This window comes from Drosophila virilis, chromosome 4 (assembly GCF_030788295.1).
Source record: "Drosophila virilis strain 15010-1051.87 chromosome 4, Dvir_AGI_RSII-ME, whole genome shotgun sequence".
Lineage (NCBI taxonomy): Eukaryota > Metazoa > Arthropoda > Insecta > Diptera > Drosophilidae > Drosophila > Drosophila virilis.
In genome coordinates, this window is record NC_091546.1 from 17682697 (window position 1) to 17699287 (window position 16591).

The 16591-nt window shown below is 39.9% G+C and overlaps 1 protein-coding gene and 1 long non-coding RNA gene across 2 annotated transcripts in view; one reads left to right on the forward strand and one right to left on the reverse strand.

Annotated features, from left to right (window-relative positions):
* Positions 1-13602, reverse strand: part of LOC6629189 (zinc finger protein 814) — a 42054-nt gene extending 28452 nt beyond the window's left edge. The window contains exon 1 of the mRNA XM_032437632.2: positions 13412-13602. The gene's annotated coding sequence lies outside the window, so the exon portion shown is untranslated. The remainder of the gene's footprint in view (positions 1-13411) is intronic.
* Positions 1-16591, forward strand: part of LOC116651466 (uncharacterized) — a 53594-nt gene that overhangs the window by 3098 nt on the left and 33905 nt on the right. The window lies entirely within an intron of this gene.

The following is a 16591-nucleotide window of genomic DNA, read 5'->3' on the forward strand; positions in this document are numbered from 1 at the left end:
TGGTTTGTCAATATTCTTCTCATTTGTTTTGTATTATATATTTTATATAAATAAACAAGTATTGAATCTTAAATTAAACTGTTTCAACCTCCACGTTAAAAAACGCCTTGAGAACCTCGAAACAGCTCAATAAAGATGTTAAATATTATTGTTATATGTATATGTACATCATATAGATTAAGATCTGAGACTATTTTGCATATTTTGAATACATCGAATGGTCGTGCACTGTTACCCTTAACATGTTTTTAATACAGTTTGTTATTTGGTTTTTGATTATTCATTCAAAATATTTCTATGTGAATGATCCACATGGACATGGACCTATTACCCATAGCTTAAACATACTTCTAATGGTCTTAAATCATTTAAACGATATATGTGCATAGTGGCAGATCGTAAAACGGAAACGATTCTAAAATCGTTAGAGTCGTAAATTCGGTAAACGCGCTTAAGTGATTTCCACACTAAAAACAGCGGGTCCCTGCGACTATTCGGAATGGTTTGCCCGCACCGCACCGCACCGTCCCGCCCCTGGGGCACTGAAATCCCAATGGCTCTCACTCTCTTTATGCTCTCACATAAAATTAAGTTTTATGGACGCGTATGAAGGAACACAGTTCAACAATTAAAGAACAATAAAAGCCACTTTGATGACGGCCTCCATTCGGAGGTTGCGCACGCCCCGCGCTCCATTTACGACCATCAACAGTTTTGACATCTGACAAGTCGGGTCAACAAAAACGAGGTGCAACTGCAATCTGGGGCCAGCATAGGCAAATCTGTCACGCCTGGTCACCTGGTGTGCGCGTCTCTTGTTGACGCTTGTTTACTGTCAAATAATGGCAGAGCTCGTAAAATCTCTAATTTTATGAGCGCTAAAGAGAATCGTTAAACCAAAGACAAGAATACACTCAAAAAAAAGAAATAATTTTTTCTACATTCTTTTAAAATTACGAAAGGTAAGTGTTTCTATAAAAGAAGGTTAAGAAAATAGAGCAGAATAAATTAGAAATATTGGGAAGACAATTTTGTAAAAACAATATAAATATTTAATTTTCAACGATTTTCATAAAACTTTCTTTAAGCTGAACAATTTTTTTGTTGTAATGAAATGTCTTTTTTTAAAAATATTAATTTTATTTGATAAAAGTTAAGAAACCAAGTACCAACTTTTCTATAAAACAAAATCATTTTTTGAAAATTATAAGAAACATATTTTTTTCTTGTTGATAACTTTTATTCGAGTGTAGCATTTGAGCATCTTTGGCATTCGATGTTTATTTAATTAGAACTTTTTCTGCGACCCGCAGGAACAAATCTCGATTAGGCACGAAGCAGAGGCATGAAAATGCTAACCATATCATTTGGCTTTCTCTGAAAAACTCAACTATATGTTTTAACGTTCAAGTACATCCAATTAGCATGGTAGACGCCCACTTGGCCAGGCGGCGAAGTTGATAAAAATTTATGGCACTTGGCAATTTATGTTTATGCGGAACACGAACTTAAAACAAAGCGCAGCTTCAGCAACAAATTGTTATATTTACGATCGACAGCCGCGAGGATCCCACGCGTCGCGCATGCGTCAAAAACGGAAGCGCCCGATCCCAGGTCCGGGCAAACACTTTGGCTGTGTGCCTGTGTGCGTCATTAAGTGTGCACTTAACGCGGATTTATCACCTCCACCCACATGACGAGCGGACATTATGTCTCGTACTGCCATAAAAATCACAGTCTCTGGAACGGACTGTGGGTTGTACCCTGGAGAGTAATGGCATCTTAAAATCGTAGCTCTTGTTTCAAATTGATTATATTCACTTTAAACCAATAAGTGGAAATTATCTCATTTGGCATGGGAAATACTAGTGGTATGGCTAATAGAGATTAGCTAATTACGTTTTGCAAAGTTTTCATCACAGTATATATAATGTATTTGATTAGTTATCGAATATCGATTTTGGCAAACCTTATCATAGAGCTCATTTGCGTCATAATATGGTTGATTTATGAACCCAACGTTAAATTTAATAACAACTTTCTCACACTTAGTCCTTATACTTAGTATTTTTATGGGTAATCATTAAGTCACCCTCGTGCACATGACCATTTAATGAGAGTCCCTAAAAATTGTATAGTTCTTTGAGCGAAACAAATAATGGGGGGCTGGGCAGTTGCTCCATTGTTCCTGGATGCGTAGTTGTCAATCTGGCATAAATCAGGACCACAAACATTGGCGAGAATATGAAGGCTGCGGCATGGCTAATAAATCAGTCAAGTTGGCATTTTTAAGGCAACTATAAATATTTGTGATTGACGCCGCACACACACAATACACACACACACACACACACGCTATAAAAAGGGAATTAAAAATGCGTAAAATTTAACACATTACGCGGAACACACCCCGCTTGCTTCTGCATGTGTATGTGTGTGTGTGTGTGTGCACTGATAAGGCGTGTGCAGATGGCACGACTCGGGGCGCGCTTCCTTTGCAGCCTGGTAATACTAGGCAAAAACAGTGGCAAAAACTTGACTCCGAAGATTAAATACCCTTACTGATATGTGGCAGATGTATGAGATAGTAGATGATCCTAAGCAATATTCCAAAATTCAGACCTAAGAATATTTTTAAATTTATTTACATTTCTTTTTTTTTTTATTTATATATTAAATTTCATAATTATTTTTAATTTTTACAATTTGTAGAGTTTTCTAAGGAAGTGTATATTTTTAAATTTATCGTTCCCATAAGCTATATAATATAATTTTACGATTTTACTAAATATGTATTCAGACGAATATGTAAAAAAATCTGGCGCGATCTAACACTTATATTTGCTATATAATAAATCCTATAGGATCAATTGTTGTCAAACTTTTAAAAACATAGTTCGCACACAATCAGTAAAAGAACTATAGTGCAATCTGTGAGGGTAGTCAAAAAAAAAAGAAAGAAAGAAAGAAAGTAAAATGAAAATTGTCACATTATCTTGCGCATGTCTGGCACTCTCGACTCTCAACGGCCGACTCCGGTCGTGGAACTGACACTGACACTGACACAGACTCTGACTGGATGCCATCATAAAAAGCATAATTATGGCATTTGTGTTAATGTGATTTTCTGGCCGCAGGCGCGGCAATCAGTTGTTATCAAGGCGCAGGATGTGCATATGCGAGCAAGAGTGAAGCGAACTCGTGAGTTTGCAATGAGAGCAAAGCCTCTACCCAGTTCCCGGCAGAGCTGAGCGTGCATAAATCACTTATTATGAGGCGTAATTAATGCGACTATATGGCGACCCAAAATTTCTATAAATCATCAGATTAGGCTGGCGCATCCTCGTATTCTCGCATTTACTCTCGGCCTTCTCCTTGCCCGACTAGCATATGATGATGTGCCGGCTGGCAATGCAGCAATTGTAAGCCTCAGTCTATTGGCAATTCCGACTGAAGACTGTCTAATAATGCCGCAGGAAATACTTAATGCCTGCCGAGATGATTAAGCTACTTAGTAGCTGCCACATTACGACTAGGTTAAGCTCGGATTTTAGAGATTTGTTAGCGGAACTAAGGCTATAAATATTTGGAATACACTCAATTTGAGTGCAAATGTCATTTGGGTTTAGTTTATTGATATTTTTTGTTGTTTTAAGCATAATGGTAATGGTTTTGTGCGAATGTATGTTACAGGCAGTCTGCTCCGACCTCATAAAGTATATAAATTCTGTCTGTTTGTCCGAATGTCGGCGTGTCTGTCTGTCCAAGAATCTACAAAAGCTAGACCTGAAATTTTGAACGTAGGTTCTCCTACTGCTCCCGGAGTACAAGTAGGTTGGTTTGGCTGTCGAGTAGTCCGATAAGTTACGAGTTCGAATCCAATTGAATAGAAGAGGGTTCAGCGTGTATCCCCCTAGTCGGGATCTCCCGACCAAAAGTTTAATACTTTATTAAGGGAGATATTTTATTTATCCTTTGGAATGTTTCCATTATATCATATACCAAACTTTCAGTCGACTAATGGTATTTCATGCCGAATCCTTAAATCTTCAAACTTCGAAATTTCACAAGTTAAATGAATTTTTTAAATATTAACCTTCTATTTATAGCATTATACACATTGATGCAGTCTAACGATTATCGGCAATCCATGAATAATGTCGAAAACCTGAAGAAAAATATGTTTATCGTCTTTTAAATCCCCAACACTTGCACTTTGGCAGAGTGTTCTGCTCTGTGGGCCGGCGGGAACATTCAGTTTCAGTTATCATTTTGCGCATTTCGTAATTATTCGATTTTTTTTTTTGCCAAATGAGCCGCTGCTGCCTTAAAATAACAATAAACTAAAAGGTCCAGTCGTGCATAAAGCATTCACATTTTGTCCCGTTCCAGACGCAAACCCAAACCCAAAGCCAAAGCCCAATTCCAATTCAAAAGCCGGCCAACGGGGGCAAGCGGACAGCGGCGTTAATTTATCACTTAACCTTCTTTAGCAGCCAAGTTTATAATTTCGACGGCGGCAATGGAAATGGCAGCCGAACAACGTTGACGACGAGGACGACGAGTCCTGGCGAGCTGCGCCTCTTGAACGACTAGTGCCCATCAGTGACCAGCTCCTGGCAGCAAGGACGAAGCGACGAAGTGCCACGCCCCGCGCCCGTCCTCTGTCTGCGGCGCGGCGCACAAATAAAATAAAATAACAAACGGGGAGCTGCCTCAGTTTTAGCCATTTGCCAAAGTTCCATTGTAGTACTTAGCCGAATGGGCCGACTGCCTGCCTTCATGACGCCGTCGTATTTCTTTAGCTTACGCTTAAGCATCCTGACCCCCGCCCCCTCCCCTCCCTCTAAAGACCACTCTGATTCAAGTCTGAGCGCCGCTGTTGTCCTTTTTGTTGATGCTTTACGCTGGCTGAGCGCTCTTTGCAAAATGAAAATGTAAAAGGAATATTCATGAGGAGATTAGAATTATTTTTCGTGCTGTCATTTTCATTTTCACTCCACCTTCCCCACCCCGCACTTGTCTCTCATTTTGCGCTACACTCGATTCGATGCGATGCGATGCGGCTATTGGATATACACGATTCCGATTTTTGGCAAATCATAATACGTAACTTTAATATAAATTGTTGATAAATACACACATTATTCCAATTCTTTTAGTTATAAGTTGATTATATATAACAAACAACTTTTTAACTGAGCGAATTTTAGACCGTAAACGAGTTTAACGAATAGCAAAATCAATAGGAAAATATTGGCAAAAATGGTTTGTTAAATTCCCACAGTATTTTCTTTTAAAAACTCTGTAAATTCGCAAAAATGTTCCAAAATTCTTAAAAATTAAAAATTCTGAATAAATGTCAATTTTCTTGAAAATTTTATAGATCTAATATATGCCCAAGTCAGAGAATGTCAGAGAACGTATTAAGCATTATCTCTCCAATATAACAAGACAATCTCGAGTCCATCACAATTCAAACTAGTGAAATTATTATTCCCCTGTAGAGGGTATTGTAATGTTGTCATACATTTTGTAATGCATTGAAGGAGACATCTCCAACCCGAAAAAATATATATACTGCAGATCAGCAGAGTTGCAGAGTTTCTATGTAAACTTGTCTCTCGGTTTCAAGAATATCGACTTGAATTCCGTTTATCTCTTACTATGAATGCGATCTGATCTGACCAGTATATCGTATAGCTACCGGATTGGATTGGATGAATAGTAGGCTCTTATATGAGAATATATTCGGGTTTCGCAGCTATTTGCATCAAACTCAGCATTATCGAGCTTCACATATCTCAATAAGGGAAATGCCTTCAAGGGTATTAAATCTTCGGAGACTCTTATTTTCTTGTTTCAATTTGTTTTCCTATTTCTTGCCTTATTTTTTTTTTGGTTTTTCTCGTTTTCGAGCATTGCGAGAAATTCTGATTTTTTTCCGGCAAAAGGGAATAAATTCACGCTCGTTTGTCCTGTTTATGATGAGTGCTGTTTGTTGTTATTGTTGTAGCTGTGCGCGCTGATGCTACTCGTAAATGTTTAATCAAACACACGCACACACACACACACACGCGCGCACAGGGTGATGTACGGGGGACTGACATGAATCACCCGTTGGCAGGCGTCGCGTCGCTGCCATTGCACCCGCTTCTTTCCTTGCGTCTCGCCCTTTGTCTTTCGCACTCGTTTAAAATATTTTGTGAAATTATTATGAAAATGCGTAAAGGGATTTAATAAATAACTGTAACTGCTTCTCGCTCGCTCGCACAAGCGTTGCTCATTTGCCAGCCGTTGTACCGTTAGTCATGTTTTTTTTTTTTGTGTTCCTCCTGACTGCTCCTTTTTCTTGTGTGTGCATCTGTGTGTGTGTGTGTGTGTGTGTGTGTGTGTGGGCTGGCGTTGCCACACTGGTTTTGCCTTTGCTGTGTGGAATTATGTTTTATCCTGAATTATGGATTTTGTTTTGTTGTTTTCTGTCAAAATCATATTTTGTGCCAGTGGCAGTAGCACCCCAACCCCTCAACCCCCCAACCCAACAACCCCACCCAACCACCCAAATTCGAGTCATAACCCAAACGCGGACTCATTTACATGCTCGCAAAACGCTGGGCGCGTTCTTAGGCATCGCTTTGGGTACCATTTTGGGCAACTCCCGACTGCAGACTTTGTGCGCCATTAATGAGAATTTGTTTGTATCGACGTCAGTTTGGGGAGGGTGTTGCCTGTTCGGTGTCGAAGGGGGCTGAGGGCTGAGGAAGTTCAGGGTGGGGCTTGGCATTGTTGTGCCGCCTCGTTGCGCCGTTTAGTTGTAAATTTTTGGAGAAAGTTTTTCAAATAATTTCTACTTAATGTTTAGAATTATTTTTAGCCAGAATTAGAAATTATGAAGAATAAATATATCACACACTCAGGACCACCGAGCCGAGTCACACTGCAGAACGCAAGTGTGCCTCTTGAATCTCATGAATCTCATGAATCTTTTGGCTCTCGCCGCTTATAATTGCAAAAAGCACTCGTAAATTGTGCACTTACCAAATGAAATTTTCAATTAAATTGCTTAAGCCCCGACGACTGCCAGATATGGCCTAGAAACCTATAGAACTGATTCTGAGTAGCCGGAATGCCAGAGAATAAATCTTAATACATTACAGCATAAATGTCTTATCTCACATATGTCTAATTTATATTTGACAATAAAATAATATAACATATATATTTGATGATATAATCAGAATTTTACAGAAATAATTGCTTTAGATCTCTACAAAGACTGCGGGAGTACTTTTTAAAACCTACTTAAGTCCATTTTTCTAGAGAAGTCCGTAACACCCCTGACTAAAAAGTAATACCGCAGGTTACCTTTATTAAGAAAAGAGGTTTACATGCTCTGAATTTTCGACCGATTGATCTTGATACGATTTTGCATACATTTTGGGAGCATACTGAAACTTATAATGCTGGAGATTTGTGTTTGTACACATTTCATGACTCTGTACAAGGGTATAAAAACATAAACTAAATAAAATATATAGCAGGTAAACGTTTAGAGAATTTTCAAACTGTCACAAGTCTTACATATCGAGAGCCTTAACAAAGCTTAAATCTGCTGGGTAGCAAATCATTTCAAGGACCTTCAACGAATGTCAGGCCAAAGCCAACAGAAGGCGAACGGAAATGCCAGGTGCGCCATTTTGGGTGACAAATTAATGTGAAGCTCATTAACGCACTGAATAAGGATTACGGATTTGATTGAAGGTCCTCTGGGCATAAGCACAGACGCGCACACAAACACACTCACACACACAAAGACACACCCACACAGGAATATAACATGCATAAGCAGATAACAGATACAAATTCACACTACAACTCTCGCCTCCCCGCGTGTGTGTGTGTGTGTGTGTGTGTGTGTGTGTGCCCGCATATCTCGCCCCCATTTGCAGCGTAAAGTGTCATTATGTGTACACACAGAGGATCCGAGTCCTGTCCTGGCCCCGACTCGGCACCGAGCAGCAACAACAACAACAATGATGATGGGACCTCGGGCGAAACAAGGAGAAAATGTGTACATAAAACAATCTCGTTATGTCGGCATTATCCTGAAGAATTCTGGTTCGTCCTCGTCACTCGCAGCGCCATAAATCACTCACACGCTTGGCATATTTCCCCCTCTCTCGCTCTCTCTCTCACTCTCTCCCTCTCACTCGCACACAGACACACACACACACACACACACACACAGACTGGCAGTCTTGTTCGCGCACTCTTTTGCGTCGCTCGTCCCGTTTGCTTGCGTTTGGAGCGCGTGTCTCTCCCTTCCGTACCCCTGCTCTTCCTCTTCCGCCCTCCCCCACAACAATCGCTCTGTATTGTTGTCCTGCTTGCACTCAACACTTACGCAGCACTGCGTCAGCGTCCCTCGCACGCGCTTTTGTTTTACGTTTTGTTTAGAGATTTTTTCTTTGTCGTTTGTATGGCTGCTTATACCCTGTAAAAGGTGTGTTGACTGGCATATTGGTTGTTTAATCAGTGCAAGTGAGAGATAATTCTCTAGAGTTTAAGGGTTAATTGACTGTAATTGAGCGATAAGCTTATAAAATGTTAATTTTTATTTAGCTGTTATTTAAATTTTAAATTTGGGGTTTCTTTTCTAGATCTAACAAATTATTTAACTTTAATTTCTTTAATTCAGTTTTCATTATATCATTTACCAACTTTATACGATTTTTAAAATATTAAACACTTTTTGTATTGTAATTTGAAAATACAGGGTATTAAGCGTAACGCCTTTTGCATTCTCTTCATGCTGTCTTTGTTTTTCGGTTGTTGTTGTTGTTTTTTGCATTTTTGTCTTGCCAGTATTTCACCCCGCGGTGACATTTTGGTGTGACAGACAAGACGTGTCCTTCGTCCTTAGCATTTTTTGCGCTGGTCTCGCAGTGGCAAGTTTATCGTTTTAATGTTGATACAAGCCGAGGGTCGCTCGCCCGTCCGCGTCACATGGCGTCGCCGGGATAATAGGATGTTAAGTAAATATTTTAAAAACCAACACACCACCTCTCTTGCCCCCTCTCTTGCGCCTAGAAAGTTGCGGCAGAGCGCGAATCCTGGCTGAATTGTCGTGGAGCCCAAAGTTCCAGGCAATGGCCGCTCATTTGCACTGCTTGGACGGTTGATGTGTGTGTGTGTGTGTGTGTGTGTTGGGGGATGGGAAGGGAGGGGTAAGGGGGTTTAGGGCTTGTTGTTGGGTGTTGGGATATTTTTAGGGAATGACTCTCAGCTCTGGCACAATCTAATCCAGTTTTGCCGGCTGCCAAGCACTTTTTGGCATAAATCATTTGCATACAAAATGAGCCTGGCCTGCAAATGAGAGCCCAAGATGAATGCTTCAGCAACAACTACAACTACAACAACAACAAGAACTATAAGCCGCAGTTGCACAACAAGAAGAAGAGCAACAACTCAGGCAATTGGGCAATGAGGTGGCTGGCAAAATCCTTTCAATTTTCGCACACATTCAATTTATTAATTAAAACAATTTTTTCCTGTTTGTGATTTCCATTTCGAATACTAGGAAATGAAGTGGTCGAGGGATGGGTCGGAGGGGTTGGGGGGTAGGTGCTTGCCTGGCAGGCGGATTGGGCAATTAATTCCAAACATTCACAACGCTTTTTCTTTGTTAAGTTGGAGCGCCAGGGCGCAAATTATCCTTGCTATCCTTGCGCGAAATAAAATATCACAAACAGTTACGGCCCCATAAATAATGGGAATTTATGCCTGGCATAAACTGTACCCACCCACCGCCCACAAATGGGCAAAAACGAGGGGGCGTCGCAACTTTTCTGCTGAAATTACCATTCAATCATTTCGTAATTGCCTCAACTACCCAACATCCTACCCCCCCCCCCCCACCACGCCCCCTCTACCACTCGCTGCAGTACAACCGCTTACCTCATTCAACTCATTTCTCGTGCTCATTTACTTTGCCGCTTAATTCCAACAATCTATTTTAATAAGCCTCCATTTTGCGAGTATTTCGCCAGCCAAATTGGATGCCAGGATGCCCAAATGCCCCGTGTCCTTGCTCCTGCTGCTCCTCCGCCTTGGATACACCTGCTTCGGCAACAGCCAATGGCTTTGAGGCTTAAAACTATTGATTTTCTGTTCAATAAGTTTGTTGCGGCTCTCAGATATTTAAACAAACTTTTTGTCTGTCATAAAGTGGAAGGAAAAGTATGAGTCATTCAATCAAACGCGTTCCCAACTCTATAGATAAAGCCTGGAACAGCTTTGTTAGCTAGTTTTCTTCACAAAGTTGCAGGCAATGGTAAAAGGATTATTTAAGTCGATAAATTAAATTTGTATAAAACATAATGGCTTGGCTTAAACATTTTGAAAAGACAGACAGTGCGAGACAAAAAGAGAGAGGAAGAGAAAGGCATAGAGATATATAGAGAGAGAGGGAAAGAGAGAGGGGAGCGTAAAAGAGATACAGATAGATGGAGAGCGAAAGAGAGAACGACAGCAAGTTCTCTTTTATAAGTTAAATAAAGATCAAAACTTTTCGCCTATTTTGATACTATCTCCCGATAACCTACTATCAACGAGGAGAAAAGAAGAGAGAGGGAGAGCGATACAGAAGAGGGACAGTTTGCTCTTTTCTATAAGTTAAATAGAAATCAAATCGTTTCGGCTTTTGCCGACTTTACCCAGCCGCTGCCAATGCCCTAGCATCAACCGAGGCATTCGAGCACATTGCTAACCCACATCTGTTCTGGTAACCTGTTCCAATAGTCCCAGCTATTGCTGTTTGTATTTCAACGCTTTTGTCTAAATGCTCCTTGGGCGTGTTTGGGCAATTTATTGAAAACCCTCAACGGAGCGATGGGGCTGCCGAAAAGGCAATGAAACAGAAGCGAAACACAAATAAATAAGGATAATAACAGCAAAGGAAAAACTGTGATGGCCACTAAAAAGGGATGGGTTACACTTTCCGTTTTTTTTTTTGACTGGGTCCTTGTCCGGGTTAATGGGTGGCTGGCCGGTGTCTTCTTTCGGGGCGAGTGCCACAAAGAGGCAATTAAAAAATATTTAAACTGCCAAACGGCTGCGGCTCCTGGGCAGCCGCTGAACGGACGGACGAAGGGTCGGGCGGACGGATGGACGGATGGATGGATTTGAAGACAAAAGTTGGCGTCCAGCTGATAGGATGCTGCTTGGCTGGCTTTTCAGGGGGAGGGTGCATGGGGTTGTGGGTCAAGTAAATTTATGCATAATTTTGCTTTGTTTCTGCCAAAACCCCCCACACGAATCAGTTGAGTTGTGTGATTGTGTACGTGAGCATAACGGTAAAATGGCCCACGTCCAGGGTCCACACCCACACCAAGCAACCCCCTTACCCACAAATACCCACAAACGGCAGACCCGGTGGTGGCTTTCGCCCAGCCTGTCAGAATTGATTGATTGAATTGCCACTTTATGAAATTTGTGAGTCTTCTGAGATGTGCGTGAAATTCGTGCGCTCTCTCGCTGCTGGGGGGAAGCGCTTGGGGACGGGGGCGATTCGGCTGCTGCCGCAGCGGGTGGGTGGTTGGGTGGGTTGGGTGGTTGCTTGGTTGCTTGGTTTCGCTGCCACGCCGAGGGTTGCTGCTGATTTGTGTGCGTTTTGGCTACCATTTGCAGCATAAAATACATAAAATTGTGTGCAGCGCTGAGGCGGCCATTAAACTTGATAGATTTATGACAGGCAGCCGCAGCAGCCGCAGCTCCAACAACAACAACAACAGCAACAATCCGACGCAGCGCTGACTCTCGAGCCGTCACATAAAGATAAAGCTGATTAAAATTGCAAAATTGCTCAAATGAGATTTGGGCGAAAAAAAAATCGTATATGTCCTCCCATGTGCAAATACAAATACAAGTCCCATTCTCGTTCAATTTTATCGTTTGTTATTATGGTAAAAATAAGCACCAAGATATTAATATCACAACTTTCAATAATATCAAATATTTTAGATACAAATCTGTATTATACGCAAATCAATTTAATACTAATATGTTGGGAACATAAGAAAACACGATATTTGTGAAATTAGCTAGAGATGTATCTTGTAAAAGAATACTCCAATTTCAATGTATTATATCTAAATTCGACTGAAAGCTGTTCTTATAAAAAGGAAGAGTTTTAAACTCATAAATTATTTTCAATCATAATTCAGGAACAGAAACTTTTAACAACATTTGTGAGAGAGAAAAGCCTGCAAAAATGCGATATTTATAACAATTCATATAAATATCAAGTCTTTATGCATGCCTATATATGTATTTAAGCACACATACACACATTCCCAAACATGAGCATAACCCTTTTACACACACTCTGTTGCAGAGCATAAAAAACACTCATATAAAATCAAAAGAGAATAGCAAAGAGCAAGCAAAAACCTGGTTTCGTTTGAGTTTTTAGCGATGGTTGCTGCTATTCGAATTTCGAACTGCCATTGCTCTCCACTGTCCACACGAGATGTGTTTGTGTTTGTATTTGTGTGCGTGCCCGTGTGTGTGTGTGTGCTCGTGTGGACCAGTGAGCGTGGCCAAGTTGACAGGTGATTGATTGACAGGCGGATGAATGGATGTTGCGCACGTTCGCGCGAGCGAGATAGTTGATGAGGGTCGCATGCTGGAAGAGTCGAACGTGTCTAAACACAAATTCTGCTCCGCCCCTGCGAAGGGGGAAACAATAAAGCAAAAACGAAAATCAACAAAACGGGTTTTCCTGGCTGCTGGCTGAAGCGGCAAGTCAAGTTGAATTCTGTATATTAGCCTATCGGTACATTAAAAGGTTAATTTTTCCAATTGTTAATTAATTGTTCTTATTGAACTTATCAAATTCACTCAATGGGAAAATTATGTTGCATGCATATAGAAAATATTACAATTCCTATGTTATCTTATCTATTTGTATATTAATTTATGTGCAAAATATGTCGAATATCCCATTTTAATATTATTTTTAAATTTTTTTTAACTGTAAATAAATGTGTTTCAAATTGCACTCTATGCTGTTTTAAGCGCAATGCTCAAAATTCGAGCTCGAATAAATTTACTCACGGAAACAAACTCAAACAGTAATGAGAGAGCCGCAACTCTCTGAGTGCAAAGCGCTCTCGCCACTCACATTTCGAAATTTGAGCGAAACATATAAATCAGCTGTTTTTTTGAGTGGCATTTTTTCGGAGACGCCACAATTGCAACAAGCATTTGTAATTTATGTAATTCATAAGCAATATTAACCAGTGCATTACATGTTAGAGTTACCCCAAGTAGTTATGTCAAATATAAATTGTATTAAACTCAAAGTTTGATAAGTTCTTAGCTGCATTTTGATAATATGACTGCCACTTACCGCAACGCGCTAGGCCGTCAAGTAATATGTAATATTTAAAGCCAGGCACCAATTCAACCGATTCTACATTAACTTCAGTAATCACTTGCACATATATGAGACACCAAGCTATTTAATAAATCCCGGCATTTGCTTTTATTTATTATATTTCTAATTTCACTTCACTTTACTCGTGCACAGCGCACTTTTCGCCAACGCGCGTCATTTGGCACTCAACAGCTGACGGCCGCTGCAAAGTTCGAATTTCGAGAAGCCGCCACCGAGAGAGAGCGCGTGAGTACGGCGAGAGCGCAGCGTTGTCGAAATCGAATGCGTTCAGCGATTGAGAGCATTTGAGTTGTTTTAATTCGAAAACGAATTCCGGCTGCGTATGCTGAGCGCAACAGATTTGAGTACGAGTTCTTGTTGGAAACGAACTCAGTTGAAGCATAACTTGACTTACGATAATAATATGTGTTGTTTATTGGAAATAATAATATGATAAATACTGTTAGTTGCAATATCAAGAAAAAATTATATTCACAAAATCACTCAAAAAATCAGTTTAAAACCTTTTAATTATAAATTATGTAGTATATACATTATATATATTTTTATTTAATTTACTAAACCAACACCTGAACATATTTTAATATTATTATAAGTTAACTAAAATCTCAACAATTATTTTAATGTTATGTTAATTGTTTAGCATCGAAAGAAATTTAGTTAGTACCTTAATTGAAAAAAAATTATAGAAAGGGAGACCGCTATAAGTTATTTAAGAGTGAGAGAATCAGCACAATGCTAATTAAACAATTCAAATCAAATCATGTAAGCTGTAAGTCTTACTGAAACTCCTAAAAATCGCATAGAAGGGCGATATTAAAAAGAAAGTGCTTTGCAATTAATAAAAGTTAACTTTGCCTACGTTTGGCATACATCATCAAATATTAGAATTATACAAAGCTTTTATTTTGTTAACTTGAAACCAAAATGGTTTTGAGACCAGAGCTCTGTTGACTTTCGTCAGATATTTTTATGTCAACAATGTTATATTCTTATCTTTTAACTTTTAAGTTAACTTTTCGTGTAAAATTTAGGATATGGGAAATCAAATGTGAATCTCAATATTTTGCTGTCAACTAATTGAAAGATCTATGCTTGGTAAGCTCAGCAAAGACAGACTGATAAACAAATGAGCTTTATTTGTATAATCAGCTATATATATAATTAATATTTGAATATATATAGTCGTATAAGAGGTAATATTTTCTTACTTACAGTATATAAACCGATTCATATATATTCAATAGAATCAGTTTAATTTCAGACAACTTTAGCTATTATTTTAAGCACAACTGTACTGAATATGAACTAATTGCAGCTGTATAAATGATTAAAAAAAATTCAAAATTCTTAACGAATCAGGAATGGATGATAATCATCGGATTTTTAGAAGGTAGTCCGTAAATTGAATTGAAAAGGTAACATCCTATATAATTTGTTAATGCGAGATGCGATGTCCGAGCCACTTTGCATAGTTGCCACAATTTGTGGCGCAGAAATCAAAACGATTTCTCAAATGTCCGAACTGCAATTTGATGTACAATATCTTGGATTTATCCATTTGTTGTTTTATTTTATTATTTTTTTTTTGTTTGGTTATTTTTTTGCATGTTTCATATGGGACTAGAACTAATTGCGTGTTCACTGCGAAATCGTTTCAATTTATCGCCTCGGGTTGATTTTATGCCTCAGATTCACATACATATTAATGAAGCCGCCGTCGACCGATTGCCAACTGTGTGAGTGAAGAGAGGCTTCTACTGGCCAAGTGGATCTGCCTGGTTGGCTGGCTGGCTGGCTGGCTGGCTGACTCGCCTGGCTCGCCCGGCTCTGATGGACCTGACTGGGAATGGGACTGGGAGTGGGACTGGGGGCAGCAGCTCGGCGTTGATTTATACGCTTCAATCCCACATTTTTATTTCTTTGGCTGCCATTTAGCTAAAATATTTCATATCTGCGCCATCGCGCAGCGTTCGCCCAGCTTCGGGCTGGATACCGAGCTGGTGCCTGGTGCCTGGACAGCCGCTGCCCCGTAATTATGCGATTTGTTATTCGAGATTTGAGGCGATTGTGACTGTGAATCATGTGCGCCGGGCAGACGGCGGCAGAGCGCAGATGATTTAAAATGCGATTTCAATTCTGGCATTTCTGATTCGCAATTCGCAGACTGCGTTGGACCTGTACAGATCCCCGGAGCGGGTCGGGGCACAGGTGGAGCTGCCCATGCATCGCATGCTGATCCTGTACTCAGCCAGGAGGCGAGGCCGAGCCATTGCATGTGCAACACACAGACACCAGGACAGACAACAACTCGAACTCAGAATCGGACTCAGGCTAAGGCTCAGCCTCAGATTCGCATTCGCATTCGCTGACTGAGTGACGTACTGAGGCCTGACTGATATGGGAGGGAACCTGTAGCTGTGCCCCCAAGATCTGCGGCAGCAACAGCAACAGCAGCAACAGCAACAGCTCAACATGCGCAATCTCTGTCCGCATCCTCGGGCACCGAGAGAAAGAAGTGTGCATAAAATTCTACTAAAAATTAGCATTATTTGTTTATATATAATGTATAGTTAACACGTGCCTAGGCTTGATTTGCGATAATATATATTCTTATTTTGATTAATATATATATATATATATATATATATATATATATATAACTATCTAAATTTCACATATTGTCGTATCTTAATAGATTTATATGACAAAATAAAGGTGTAGACAGCTTGATGGGGTAAACAAGGAGCATAAAATAAGTAAGAGGGACAGAGAGAGAAAGAGAGAGAGAGAGAGAGAGAGAGGGATAGAGAGAGATAGAGAAAGAGCAAAGGAGAGAATATACAAGATACAATAATGCATGAATTTGTGAGAAACGCAAAGAAAGGCCACTTATTGAAATACGGGTGAAAATATAGTCTCTAATTGGTGCAACATAACACATATACATTTGTACAGGCCGATGAACATGGCTAAATCGATTGGGCTATTGATGCTGACCAAGAACATATGTTCTTTATGGGATCTGGGATGTCTTTTGCTGCCTTTTACAAATTCAAAACTATTAAAGTCTTTTTTTTAAACAATTTTTATCGCATTCGGGGCAACAGTTACTAACAAAATTTTGAGTGT